The sequence below is a fragment of the Leptosomus discolor genome, chromosome 2 (assembly GCF_034619465.1).
Source record: "Leptosomus discolor isolate bLepDis1 chromosome 2, bLepDis1.hap2, whole genome shotgun sequence".
In the NCBI taxonomy this organism is placed as follows: Eukaryota; Metazoa; Chordata; class Aves; order Leptosomiformes; family Leptosomidae; genus Leptosomus; species Leptosomus discolor.
The window spans coordinates 49,782,553-49,795,861 of NC_141392.1; the positions used below are offsets into that span (position 1 = coordinate 49,782,553).

The 13,309-nt window shown below is 39.1% G+C and overlaps 1 protein-coding gene across 1 annotated transcript in view; it reads left to right on the forward strand.

The window, feature by feature from the left end:
- The window catches only part of PDE10A (phosphodiesterase 10A), a 193,279-nt gene that overhangs the window by 68,145 nt on the left and 111,825 nt on the right, over positions 1–13,309 (forward strand). The window lies entirely within an intron of this gene.

The following is a 13,309-nucleotide window of genomic DNA, read 5'->3' on the forward strand; positions in this document are numbered from 1 at the left end:
TGGGTTTTTTTTAAATGTTTCCTGAGTCCTATACAAACACAAGTTCTCAGTTTTCATTTCTCCTGTTTTCATTTTCACTTCTGCTTTTTCCAACTCTACTCCCCCCCCCCCCCAGCTCCTTTTTCTTCTAAGGATGCTTTTTGGAGGTGAACACATGTTAGTGAGCTACACTGTCTCCAAAACAAACAAAAGAGGGTGGGGAGATGATGAGGGGGAGGAGGACAGGGAAATGATGCAGCTGCTCATTTTTAATTTTTCAAACTAGCCTTGAATTCTGTGGCATTTGCTTAAACTTCATAATAAAAAATAGGGGCCTGACTGAAACACCGCATCTTTGTTTTACTGTGGTTGCCAACAAGAAAATGTTAAAATAGTAACAAACAGATTATTTGAATTCTTATCTAAAATAGTGTCAATGGAAGATGTTTTGCCAGATGAGATTACGTGAGCAGAGGGTTGCCACACCAGTGAAAGCTTGTGGAAGAGCAGCCAACCTCATATGTTGTTTTTTATTCTGTTGTGCCAACGTCCAAGTCAGTAGAAGATATTTCCTTTTATTTCACCTGCTAGGAAGTAGGAATCCCTGTAGCATTGGGTCCTGTAATTCCTTTCTATTGCACCTGCACAAGCAGCGTGCCCTCACAGCAAAGGCGGCCAGCAACATCCCGGGCTGCATTAGGAAAAGCATTGGCAGCAGGCCAAGAGGGGTGATCCTGCCCTGCTACCCAGACCTAGTGAGACACATCTGGAGTGCTGGGTCCAGTTCTGTGCTCCCCGGTACAAGAGAGACATGGACATAGTGGAGCCAGTCCAGTGAAGGGCCATGATGATGATTGGGACTGGGTCTGTTCAGCCTGGAGAAAAGAAGACTCAAGGGGGAGGCGGATTTTATCCATGTGTGTAAATACCTTATGGAGGGGAAAGTAAAATGGATGCAGCCAGGCTCCTCTTTACAGTGCCCAGCGACAGGACAAAAGGCAATGGGTACAAACTGACACATGGGAATTTCCACCTGAACATAGGAAAACACTTTTTCCACTGTGAGGGTGACTGATCACTGACACAGCCTTCCCAGAGAGGGTGTGGAGTTTCCATCCTTGGAGATGCTCAGGAGCTGATGGGACACAGCCCTGTGTAACCCGCTGCAGCTGACCCTGCTTGAGCAGGAGGTGGATTAGGATCTCTAGAGGTGCCTGCCAGCCTCAGTGAATCTGCAGTTCTTGTGTGCCTTTGATTCAGTATTTAGCTGGGCGATGTCAGATACCACTGAACAAGTTTTATGTTCTCACATATTTTTCCGAATGGTAACATTAATGAAATAATATTATTAACACTATTAGGGAAAAACTTGTGGTTGAGGAACAAAGCTTGAAACAATGTGTGGTATGAAACGTGTTTGGGGCTTTGTTGCACAACCTTTCACATGTTAGTGAGTTCTTAGCCACGTAAGTAGTCTTATTGACGTCAATAGGGCTGCTCCTATAAGTGTTCACCAGTGCAAGTAGAGGTTGCACAATGTGTCCTTGTCTGTAATGTACAAGCATATGTCACACTATTTAATTATCACTTCAGACCTCTTTTACTTCAGTGACATATTCATTTGAATATCTCAAACTATACTGATTTTCCTAGGCCATATTTTGCTGACATGGAGGTATCATTACATCCACCACCATAAAATTGAGCAGAGATAGCATCTCTGAAAAAGCATCTCTCCTTCTGCTCATTTATACAGATGAAAAAGGGGTGGCAGAAAAAGCAAATAATTCTCTTCCTCTGTTGTGTTCTAAATAAATTGGAGTTTCTAACTTTTTTCTGACAGTTTGATGGAATCAGTTCTTTACTTTCAGTGCTTAATTAGTCTGAAGGAAGGCTTTCTTTTCCCCACAAAAGAATTAAGTAGGGGTTTTTTTTTTATGTTAAATGTCAGTCAAAGTTTAACGAGGCATCTTGTATCTATATTTGATAGTAATGCCGAAGGTAAGGTGAAAAAGCAGTTTTCAAGATTAATTATGTGGTACCAACTTTTTGTATTTCAACTTTATTGCTGAAACATCTGCTTGTAACACTTTTGCTGGGGTTGAGGGAAGGCTATGTTGTACTCTTAACATTCAAGTGATAAAACCAGAATCTCTGTCACAAAAACTGATTTTTTTTTTTTTTTTTTTTGGGAACTCTGGGAAGCTTTTGTGTTTAAAAACTTGTTTTTTAATTGCAAGTATTGAAATTTGGTCAAAGTGCTTGAGTTAGGTTAGAGACTTTTCTGAAACTACTGTAAGGTAGTGCATATGAATAGTTGGAGTTAAGTTTCTTTGGAGTTGGGAAATGCTGTAAGAATATGGTGTTGTGGTTTAGAAAAGTGAGTCTGTTCCACTGAAGAGGTTAGATGGTGTTCATTCAAACTAGCGATACCTTTAGAAAGAGATGATCTCTAATGCTGAAAACTCTAAGCTAATAGCTAAAATATGAAAAAAACCTTAATTGCTAGAAGCTGTGAAGTAAGAGTAGATACTGGAATTAGAATGTGATTTTGATGACACCAAGCAGAGTGGTGCAGTCGACACACCTGAGGGATGGGATGCCATCCAAAGGGACCTGGACATGCTGGATAGGTGGGCCCATGTGAATCTCATGAGGTTCAACAAGGCCAAGTGCAAGGTCCTGCACCTGGACTGGGGTAGTCCTTATAATCAATGGAAGCTGGGGGATGATGTGGTAGAGAGCAACCCTGCTGAGAAGGACTTAGGGGTGCTGGTGGGTGAAAAGCTGGACATGAGCCAACAATGTGTGCTCACAGCCCAGAAGGCCAATCGCATCCTGGGCTGTATCAAGAAAAGTGTGGCCAGCAGGTTGAGAGGTGATTCTCCCCCTCTACTCTGTTCTGGTGAGACCCCACCTGGAGTGCTGCATCCAGCTCTGGAGCCCCCAACACAAGAAGGACGTGCAGCTGTTGGAGTGGGTCCAGAGGAGGGCCACGAAAATGATCAGAGGGCTGAAGCACCTCTCCTGTGAAGACAGGCTGAGAGAGTTGGGGTTGTTCAGCCTGGAGAAGAGAAGACTCTGGGGAGACCTTACAGGGGCCTTCCAGTACCTGAGGAGGCCTACAGGAAAGCTGGGGAGGGACTGTTTACAAGGGCATGTAGTGATAGGACGAGGGGCAATGGTTTTAAACTAGAAACGGGTAGATTTAGGTTGGATATTAGGAAGAAGTTCTTTACCGTAAGGATGGTAAAGCACTGTAACAGTTTGCCCAGAGAGGTGGTGGAGGCCCCATCCTTGGAGACATTCAAGATCAGGCTTGATGGGGCTCTGGACAACCTGATCTAGCTAAAGATGTCCCTGCTCAATGCATGGGGGTTGGACTAGATGAGCTTTGGGGGTCCCTTCCAGCCCAATGCGTTCTATGATTCTATGATACTTTTTTTAATAGGTACACCCATTCAGTACCCATTAGTAACCTGAAGAGATTAACTGGAAAATATGCTAAACTCCTATACAGCTTGAGTCTTTTATTTAAAATCAGATGTCTTTTTTTTTTAAAAGTTATACACCAGTTCAACCTTCAGTTTATTAACCTTACTGTACAGCTAGCAGATGACACTCTTTGTGTTAATCAGTAGGTCAGGATATTGACAGTACTTGTCTTAAAACAAGTGAACCCATAAATATCATATCTGAGCTTTTTAGATCGGGTAAGAATAGCACCTCACAGCTTGCTCCTTGCATCCTCTCTGAAGTCTTCCATTCAACAATTCAGCAGGCTTGTGCATAGCACAGTTACAGAATCTGTGAAATATGTCATTTAAACTAACCAATATTTGGTTTTCTATGTGTTTTGTTTTATCCATGATGTCTAGAAAAATGCTGCACTAGCTTTATTTGTTTTTGAAGAGCTCACTTCCCATGAATCAGAAACCTTTCTGGATGTGATAGTGTTAGTTTTTTTCCTAATAGAGCTTTTTGGTAACAGATTTCTGTGGGTTTTGTACCTTCTCATTTTGTAAAGGGTATTGACTATTTTTCTTTAAGCCTCCTAAGATTGTAAGGTTGGAGGGGATTAAAAAGGTGACAAATCCTGATCTGTGGTGTTGCAGATATTGTCCTTGTACTACCAAAGTAGAGAACACTCAGGTGTCTGGTCTTGTTGGTGAGTAGCATGTTATTTGATTATGTGTAGTTGTTATTTAAGAAGTCCTGTGCCCTGGGAAACTGTCTTAACACGTCTACTAATGTAAGCGTTCAGATGAAGTGGGATGCTCCTTTCAGAAGGAAGAACATTCTCTGTTTCTTGTTTAGTGAAATAACATTTGGCACAGGCATCTAGTATCCTTCAGAGGAGGTTTCATCATACTGGATCTTGTTTGTGGAGTAAGTTAAGTAGCATTTTAGTGAACAGCACTATATATTGGTAAGTAGACTATAAAGGATTTACAGAACTTTGTTCATGGGAGTTCATTTGAAGAAACAAATCAGCAGTAAAACTTTGGTAATAAAGACAATGGGACTACTCTTGAGCCAGAAGAGTTTAGAAAGGGAGCTACTCCAGGATTAGGTGTCAGGTGGGAGGAAGACATTACATCAGCCAGAAGGTATTACTGGAGAAGTCATAAATCAAGAACTTGGTCCCAACACCTGTATTCAAGGGAAGAGTTAAGGCATTCTTACCTTGTTTAATCGCTAGCTTTTAAAGTAGTTTAATTGACAGCTGCATATGATCTTTCCAGAGGTTTAAGTATGTCCAAGTCCTGAGTGACCTGAGATTTTTCATAATGAGTTATGAATGAACTGTGTTTTAGTACTTGTTGCCATTAAGTTGAGTATTCCCAATCAGGTGTATTTTGGGCAGGAGACAAGGTACCCTGGCTCTGAGTTGCACAAGAGAATAAAAAAGAGCAAATAATTTTAAGTCATACTGAAATGCTCCTTATATGTTTACAAATAGATTTTTCACTTACTTCATTGTGATGCATTATTTTTAAGTATGTTGATAATTATTTTTATCAGTTACTTTAAGATGATATATAGCTTTCTCCTCAAGCAAAGGCTTGAAATTAATTTGATTACAATTTGCCAGTCCTAAAGCATGTCTATATTCCTTTTGTTAGCTTATTGCAGAGTGTTAATTAAATTCCCAAATTTGGTCTCACCATGTGCTTGGAAGGAGAATAAAGCTTGTTACAGACCTCTCAGAGTTACCCCAATGTGCTAATGGCAATTGGAGAGAACCTGCTCTCAAACCAGGAAAGTAACAGAGTTTAAAAAGCCCTGTACATCAAATAATGGGTGGTATTACAGCGTAACACTATACATGTTGTGCAGGATTATGCCATTCAGGCAATTTGAAGTGAGGTTTGATACCCTACGAAAAATGATTATTCAGATTAGGAACACATTCACCCCATTACGCATATGTATAATTCCTATGGAAAGATTATAGGCCTTTTAACTCTTGCTAATGAAAACTGATTTCATCAACACTCTTACATGGCTTTTTGCTTTGTAACTTAATACTGAAGCAGTGCTCAGGGCTGCCAGTACCGTGCAGTTCTTGAGTGCTGGATTTTGGGAGACATAACCAGCTTAGTATTTGTAGATGTTTAGGACTCAAGCTTGCAAGATGCTGGTAGTATCAGAAAAACACCGTGGAAGTTGGTGGAAAGTAAGGGTGCTTATGTCCACACCTTCCTCGGCATCTGGTATGTTCAGGTGCAGAGATACATCCATGGCTTTTTCATCAGGGATAAGAGGTTTTAATTACAGGATGCAGGATGAGGTGGTTATTGGTATTCTTTCTATATGAATGCATTCCAGCTCTGTTTGGCCGAGCTGGTCTTTATTTTCTCACTCTAAAACTTAAGTGGCGCTGCTGGCGTCCTGGCTGAAATGTGGCATTGTGTGCTTGCTGTAGCTGCTGCATGAGTGACTGCATTTGGTTATGGATGAAACTGTGACCTAAACCAAGTGCAGTTTTATGCAGTGACTGGAGGCTGGCATAATTAAACATTCATCTTTATATGAAGATTTGAAATGTTTAATGATAAAATTTATTATATATGAAACAAACATATGCCCTTTTTAAATACCCAAATCAACAGTGTACTGTTTTTGTGTACCGCGGTATTGTTTTTCACTGCTAATGCTGTGAACGCTGGAGCTCTGTATTGTTTTCCTTCTAGCAATGCAGGCGGGAGTTGGAGGAGGAGGGGCAAAAAAGGTGAATGGAGCTGCTCACACATGAGTTTGTGAATTGATTTTTCAAGAAAAGAGAAATAAAAAAGAGGTTTGATCATTCTGATTGCTTCTCATTAGTGATTATTCTTTTTGCCAGACCAGTAATGTCAGGTTTCACAGAGTTTGGGCACTTGGTTGCGTTACATTCCTGTATACTTAAATGGATTAAGATAAAAAGTCTGACTTGAAAAGGATATTCCAAAACTGACTGTGCCTGTGGTTTTGAATCCTGATGCTTTGAACAAAGAAGGGATTGATTTAATGGGATTAATGCTTAATCCAGATGAAGCAATGTACACACATGCCTTGAATGCTTGTGAGAATAACTGCAAATATCATTTATAAGGTTCTGTAGAAAGATAGAGAGAGGTGATCTTTGTGTAAGAAAGAGATGGGGCAAGGCAGCTCTAAATAAAGGAGAACACAGGCAAAGTTGTGTTCAAATAAGCCCTTCTGGATTACTTTCACATATTTTTAAGGCTTCTTTTTTTGTATGATACTTATTTTCAAGTGCTGATTTTGAGGAGTGTTACACATATCTTTTTATAATTTTGATATTCCCCATGGGAAGATTTATTTTGATATTATACCTTTTTTTACTTCTGTTTGAGGTAAGGTTGTTTTCTGTTTCGGATAACACCTCGGCTGGAAAGTGTTTATCATCACGATTCCCCCCGCTTGGTTACAGATTTCCTATGTGGCACAATATGTTATTAGTTACTTGGAGAAATTATGACTTTGCTCATATTTGCTGTTACTCCATGGCCCCTCTAATTTCAGGGAATAATTGCTTATTAAACGAAAGAAACCAATTTGTATGTGGTGGGTTTTTTGTTTTTATTTCTTTTTTTTTTTTTTTTTTTCAGTTTTTAAAAAAATGTTAACAGCTGCAACAATTACGATATTTATAGTTATTTCCTTTCATCTTTAGTAATAAAAGCTTTCTCGATGCATAAACTCCACTGGATTTCTTATATTGACCAATGTAACACAATGTGTTTTCAAAGCATTGGAACCTGTCTAACTGGGTGAAAGGTATGGCATATGCGTCAAACACTGTTGCAAGGGTTTTGAGGAAAGCAGTGACTGCAGTCTTTCAGAGTAGCTGTTCTAGGATAAAATGCTGAGCGTCGCTAAGTATTAGGCTGGCTCATCAATTTTCATCAATTCTCCCCTGCCTCCCCATGCACCCCCCAGCCTGGGAGCGAGAAACTTTAGGTGAAAACTTAAATTCTTGCCTAATTGTGAGATTTGATTAAGCTAGTGGTTTTAGAAAAAAGACCAAATATCACATCACTAATTAAAAAATTGCAAGAATTGCTGATGATGTGACTGACTCATGTTGCTAAATGGAGCAGATTTTTAAACATAGCTCTAGGCTTCAATTCTTTCAGCTCATTCACAGTCAGTTCTGCTTTATACTGAGCTCAGTGAAGCTATTCCCAGAGGAGGGTGCAGTATGACATGGATTAAGAGTCAGAGAGTGGAGCCATTAATCGATTCAGTACTACACAGGTTATCTAATATCTAAGAAATGTTTTAAATATTTTAGGCAGTGTAAAGAGCTGAAAGCAAAAATATAATTTTCAAGTGATTTTTTGCCTTTTTTTTTTTTTTTTTTAAAAGGAGAGCTGTTGGAGACTGGCTCAAAGGCAAGTAGTAATTACTGATAATTGATGTTTGAAGGAGGTCTTGTTTCTTAGTTTATTTTTGAATCTAGCTATACTATATCTGGGATAGTAAACAAACAGTGCAAAGGAGCATTTTTATGTACTGTTTTGCTTGGGATTTCTGCCTATGTTAGAACATTGTTAGAATGGTCCTTGGCAGTGCAGTGAGTAAAGCCAGCTGGTAAAGTCCCAGGCAGGTGCCGGGTGTTGTTCTGGAGCAGGGTCTGGCCAGGGATGGTTCCCAGCAGGCAATCAGCACGTATTTCCCTTCCAGTTTTCCCTCACCTTCGTTGTCAAGGGTTAAGAGAGTTTAGTAGTAAGGATGGAGAAGCTATAAGCCACGTGGTTTCAGGTCAGTGAACAGCCCTAGCCATACTCAGTTTACTGGTGTGGAGAAGCCTATGATGTTGCCTTGCAGAACCATTACCATTTGAACCAGTAAAGTGGATTTCTAAGATGCTGAGTTTGGTATGCTTTGTCGCATCTGTTCAAAAAGTAGCTTCTCCCTTGAGAGGGAAGTAATAGTGTTTTATACCTTTTTTTTTTGTTGTTGTTGATACTCAGTTATTTCCAAAGAGTATTTCACTGGCATGTTAAGAGGACAGCAGCATCTGAGACTCTGACAGTGTTTACAATTTCTGTCTCTAAGCCCTAACACAGGCATTATGAGGACTGTCGTAATGAACAGGGTGAATATGAACACATTTGTTATATGAATCGTCCTGTTTCATAAGCTCTGTCCGCTGTTAACGCTTTATTCTTTATTGGTCATTGAAATATACATTTCATTTGGAAACTGTCTTCACTCACTTGAGGCTTCTTGAAAAATATTTGTGCCAGTACCTGTAAAATGATCTGCTTGCATAGCATGCCTAACTGCAAGAGAAGTTCCCTAGTTTTCTGTCATCTTAAATAGTATGGTTTTTTTTTTTAGTGCTATGTACTTTCTTTTTGACTTAAGAGGCTGTTGCTTTACTGACACTGGACGGTGTGAGGTTGATCTCTTTTGGGGTTCTGCCTGATGTTATCACTAATGAAATGTTGGAGTTATTGAAATGAATTATTGATAGATGAAAAGGCAAATCCAGGCTTGAGCAGGCTGGGCAATCACTAAATCAAGCAGCCTTCAATACTGACGCTGGCTTTGTATGGGACACAGAAGTACAGGTCTATCGGAAGGTGGTGGTGCTGGGCTTTTTGTTTTCACTTGGCTTTTAATGTAAGTACTAACAAAAACAGTTGAAGTCCTAGTTACGCTTTTGAAACCTAAATTAAATAAAGGCTTCACTTTGAAATAAAAAGAAAAGATAGTTTCTTGTGGCGGTTCAGCATCTATGTGAATAACTATTGCTCTTTAAATAGCTCTACTAAACTTGCTAAATTGTCTTCAAATAGAGGTTTCTTTATTAATTTCCCTTAGTGAAATTAAGCCTGTTTTTTAAGCATTAATCATAGGACCACTGAAAAGATAGTTATTTATTGAACTAGACGGTTGCAAACATTCAGCTTTCTAGTTTCTGTTGAGATTACTGGACTGTGATATTTGGTAGCAATATTTGTATTTTCTATAGTTATTTACTAAAATAAGAAAGGGAAGAAATCCACCCATAATTCTATCTTCAACTATATGTATTTCTGATATTAATTTCAGTGAAAAAGAAACTATTTCTCATAGTTTATGTAGGGAAAAAAAAGCCAATGTCAAATCACTCTTAAACATGCTCCATTGAAACCCGAAGAGTTACTTAAAAAAAAAAAAATCCCCAAAACCCACACAAACGCTGCAACCCAAAAAATCAAATCCCAAGGACAAAACACAAACCCAAATTTTGATAGACTGACATGAGCTATGCCAAATTATATGAACAGCTTGTGCCTCAGGCACAGGCAAAGTGGAAAACCAGGGCTGTTGTGTATTTGTTAGAGTGCACCAATACATCAGTTTATAGAAATACTGTAAGTAAATAGAGTTGTTTCTTTTCTATCATTTGATTCACCTTTCCCATTCCTAATGTCCCAGAGTGAATGTCCTGCTGTTCTGTCTGGCAGGAAAAAGGCCTTTTGCTCATCAGAGAATTGCCTCTTGGGTAGTGTTGGGGGGACAGGCTGTCTTCTACTCTCTGCTTTGTATCAAGCATTGCCAATTTTACATCATCCTACCCTATAATAAATGAGATACACGAAAAGCACAATAAAGTGAAAACGCTTGCATACAACCCAGCATTTATTTGAAAAGCTGTGTTTCCACTTACAGTTCAGACGGGAGTAGCCAAGAAATGGAAAAAATGAAACCAAACCAACCTTGGTTAATGTTTTCTGTGTGTATGAATGAACTTTTAAAAGCAGATGGCATGGCCAAGGAGAACATTTCAAATCGAGATCCACACAGAGAACCTAAATGGGCATGCTGGTCAGGAAGCAAGGAGCTGCTTAGCCAACACAAGTGGCGGGCAGCCTGAGCCATTTCTTTGCCTATAGTTTGTTCAGAGGGAATCAAAAAAAAGGAAGCGCTTATCTGATAACACGTGTCCTTTTGCATGATACTCTTATTATTGTTTTTGTTATTTAATCACAAATGCAGAACAAATGTTAATGTGTGCATAAAACATGGCAATAGCAGGTTGTGCCAGAAAGATATCAGCACTGAAACGTGGGTTTATCACATCTTAAAATAAGAATACAAGCGAGAAAGGTGGTTTGGGGTGTGCATGTGTGATTTTAATTAAACAGGATATATGGATGAATCAGGAAGGCAAACTCCAATACATAAATGGAGTTAATGGGCCCAAAGGAATTAGGGTTGTTTCAGTCTTTCTGTGCTTTCCCGCTGGCTGCATGCTAGATTGCTGGCCAGAGTTCAGCCCTGCCGAGTGATGATCCCTCTTGATAACTGTCACAGCTCTGTCGGAGGACAGACAGGTTCCAGACACAAGAGGCAGTGCTTTCTGGGGATGCATGGGAAGAAGAGGGGGGAGCCTTTGTTTGGGCTACTTGTGAGAAAGTGTGTAGACCAACACAGTTATGTGTGCGCTGCCGCCTTTTCCTTTGTTAGACATCATTGATGCATGTGCTTTGTGCTCTGCGCAAGAACTGATGAACAGGAATGAGAGAACTCCTGGCTTCACTGGAGATGGCAGGAAACTCTCTGTTGTGTAGAGCGTGCCGTGGAAATAGCAGACGTAGACTACTGTCCCTACTAGTCTGTGGGTCCAGTAGTGAGGAGAGAAGAAAGGAGTAATGGAGAGATATTCTTAATGTGAATGTGTGTGGAAAAGTTTACTGCCCACAACAATGACCAACACATTAGTAACAGAAAAAATAATAACCAGCATTGGCTTGTGTTTTGTTTGTTTGTCTCTAATTCTTTAAATGGTACCTGATTGGCGCGATAAACTTCTGGTTTGTGAGTTTGGGTGCAAGTGTTATTGTCCTGCTTATTCAAATGTTGTTAATCATTACCTCTGAGCTCTGCAATATTTTTTTTTGCATATTTCAGAGTTAAAAGATTACGAAGTTCAATAGAGAGGTTGATAATATTTAACAAAAATTACATGTACCAGAAGTTTTCAGGAACATGTGAATGTTCAAGACAGTGTGTCTGTCGTTGAACCTGTGCATATTCTTACATAAAAATCTTATTCTTATGTGTCTCTTACAATGTAGAAGGCTTTATGTATGCCATAAAATAGTTGTTTATGCACAGCTGTAAAATGCTCTTACATTCAAGCTTCTTTGCAACACTTTTGCCTTAATGTACATGAAACGCAAAACATTTATGTTTCTTCTAAAAGGCTATTGTCTACTAATGTTACATTTTCTTAATTTTGTGAAGTTATGATGTGTTCTTGCTAGTTTTGGCTGTGGGTTTTCTGTGTATGGTTGTAGCCTGTATTTTTCAATTGCGTAGACTTAACAGTTAGAAGGGCTAGGAAGTCTGCTTTAGTCTCTGTAGAAAATAGATTTAAGTTACTCCTTTTTAACTCCGCAAATGTAGTTGTAAATCATGTTCTGCTTGCTCCCATTTACAAATCTGACATTTGAAAAGCACATCTGCACAGATGCCTGTAGTGAAATAAACGACTGTTGTAGGGTTTCTTGTATCAACTCTGTGAATCAATTTTTTGTTTAAGGTTAAAGTAGAGTTTTCACCCTCAGCTTGCTGAAATTACAGGATATCTGGAATGGAAATTAAACTCATGACATGTAGACTGAAGTCTTATTTAAAATTGACGTTTTATTGAATTTTGATGTGTATATCACAAACTCCACATTCCATAAAGGTTTGAATTGAGGAAGTATTTCATTGAAGTCAAGGAATGCAGACTGCACGCATAAGAGTTAATAAGGTTATTTTCACTGAAAACATGGATCAACCCTTACAGACTTTCAGTTGCTAATTTTACAAAATTTTCAGTTCTTAGTTTCTTACTAGAAGCAAAAAGTGTTTGTTTGCAGTCTAAAGACAACCTGGAAGTAGCAGGCATCTTGTGACAAACCTCTATCGATCACTTTTCATTCAGAACTCGAAAAGGCAGATAAATTTTGATGACTTTCTAATGGTTAACTCTGGTAAATCTTCAGAACGCTATAGTCTTTGTGAATGATTCTCCAAACACATGTTTTCTTTTCAGATTTTATTACTATGACACTAGAAAGACTTATTTTTTTCAAGGTATTACATTTTTCTTATTTGAGCAAATAGCAAGATTATATTAATTAGTCTGATTTTTCAGTATGTGAGGCAAGACCTGTATGGGCTGAAAAATATTTTTATTCATGCGGCACATGTATTTTTTTTGTAGATGCATTATGATCTAAATTTACAAACTATCGCCTAAGGTTAAACAAAAAAAGTAGTGGGGTTTTGTTTGTTTTCTCCCCACTTGCTGATCATGTCCTGCTCTTACTGATTTAGGAAGAACCTTTTCTTCCTTAGTAATGAAAATCAGGATGCTCGCTTAGCTTTCTTAATTCAAGTGATCCAAGCGGGAATGTTACCATTTCAGGCTATGATACCCAGCAGGAACTACGGCCTATGTGGATTAAGAGAATGGATATTTTAAACCAGGTTTGGGCTGGTGGGGGCTGATGTAGTGGGAATGAACTGATGAGGTTGGTGTGGGGAGAGTGGCATGTGTGGTTGGCACTCTGCAGGCGGGAGCTGTTGGTTTGTGTTCTGGTATTGCTTCCTGAAGGCTTTCATAGTAAACGTTTGTAAGACGTCTTAAAGGTTACAGTTGTTGACTAGCATTTAAATTACACTATAGCTGTTTTCAGCGTGTTCTGATACTGTGCAAAGCATAAAATAGGAAAACTGATCTTATTTTATAGCATGAATACTCTCCAAAAGAGGTCAGAGTTGTTCGGAGGGGAGTTTCTCTTCTGCTGAACCTAGACTGCTTTCTGTG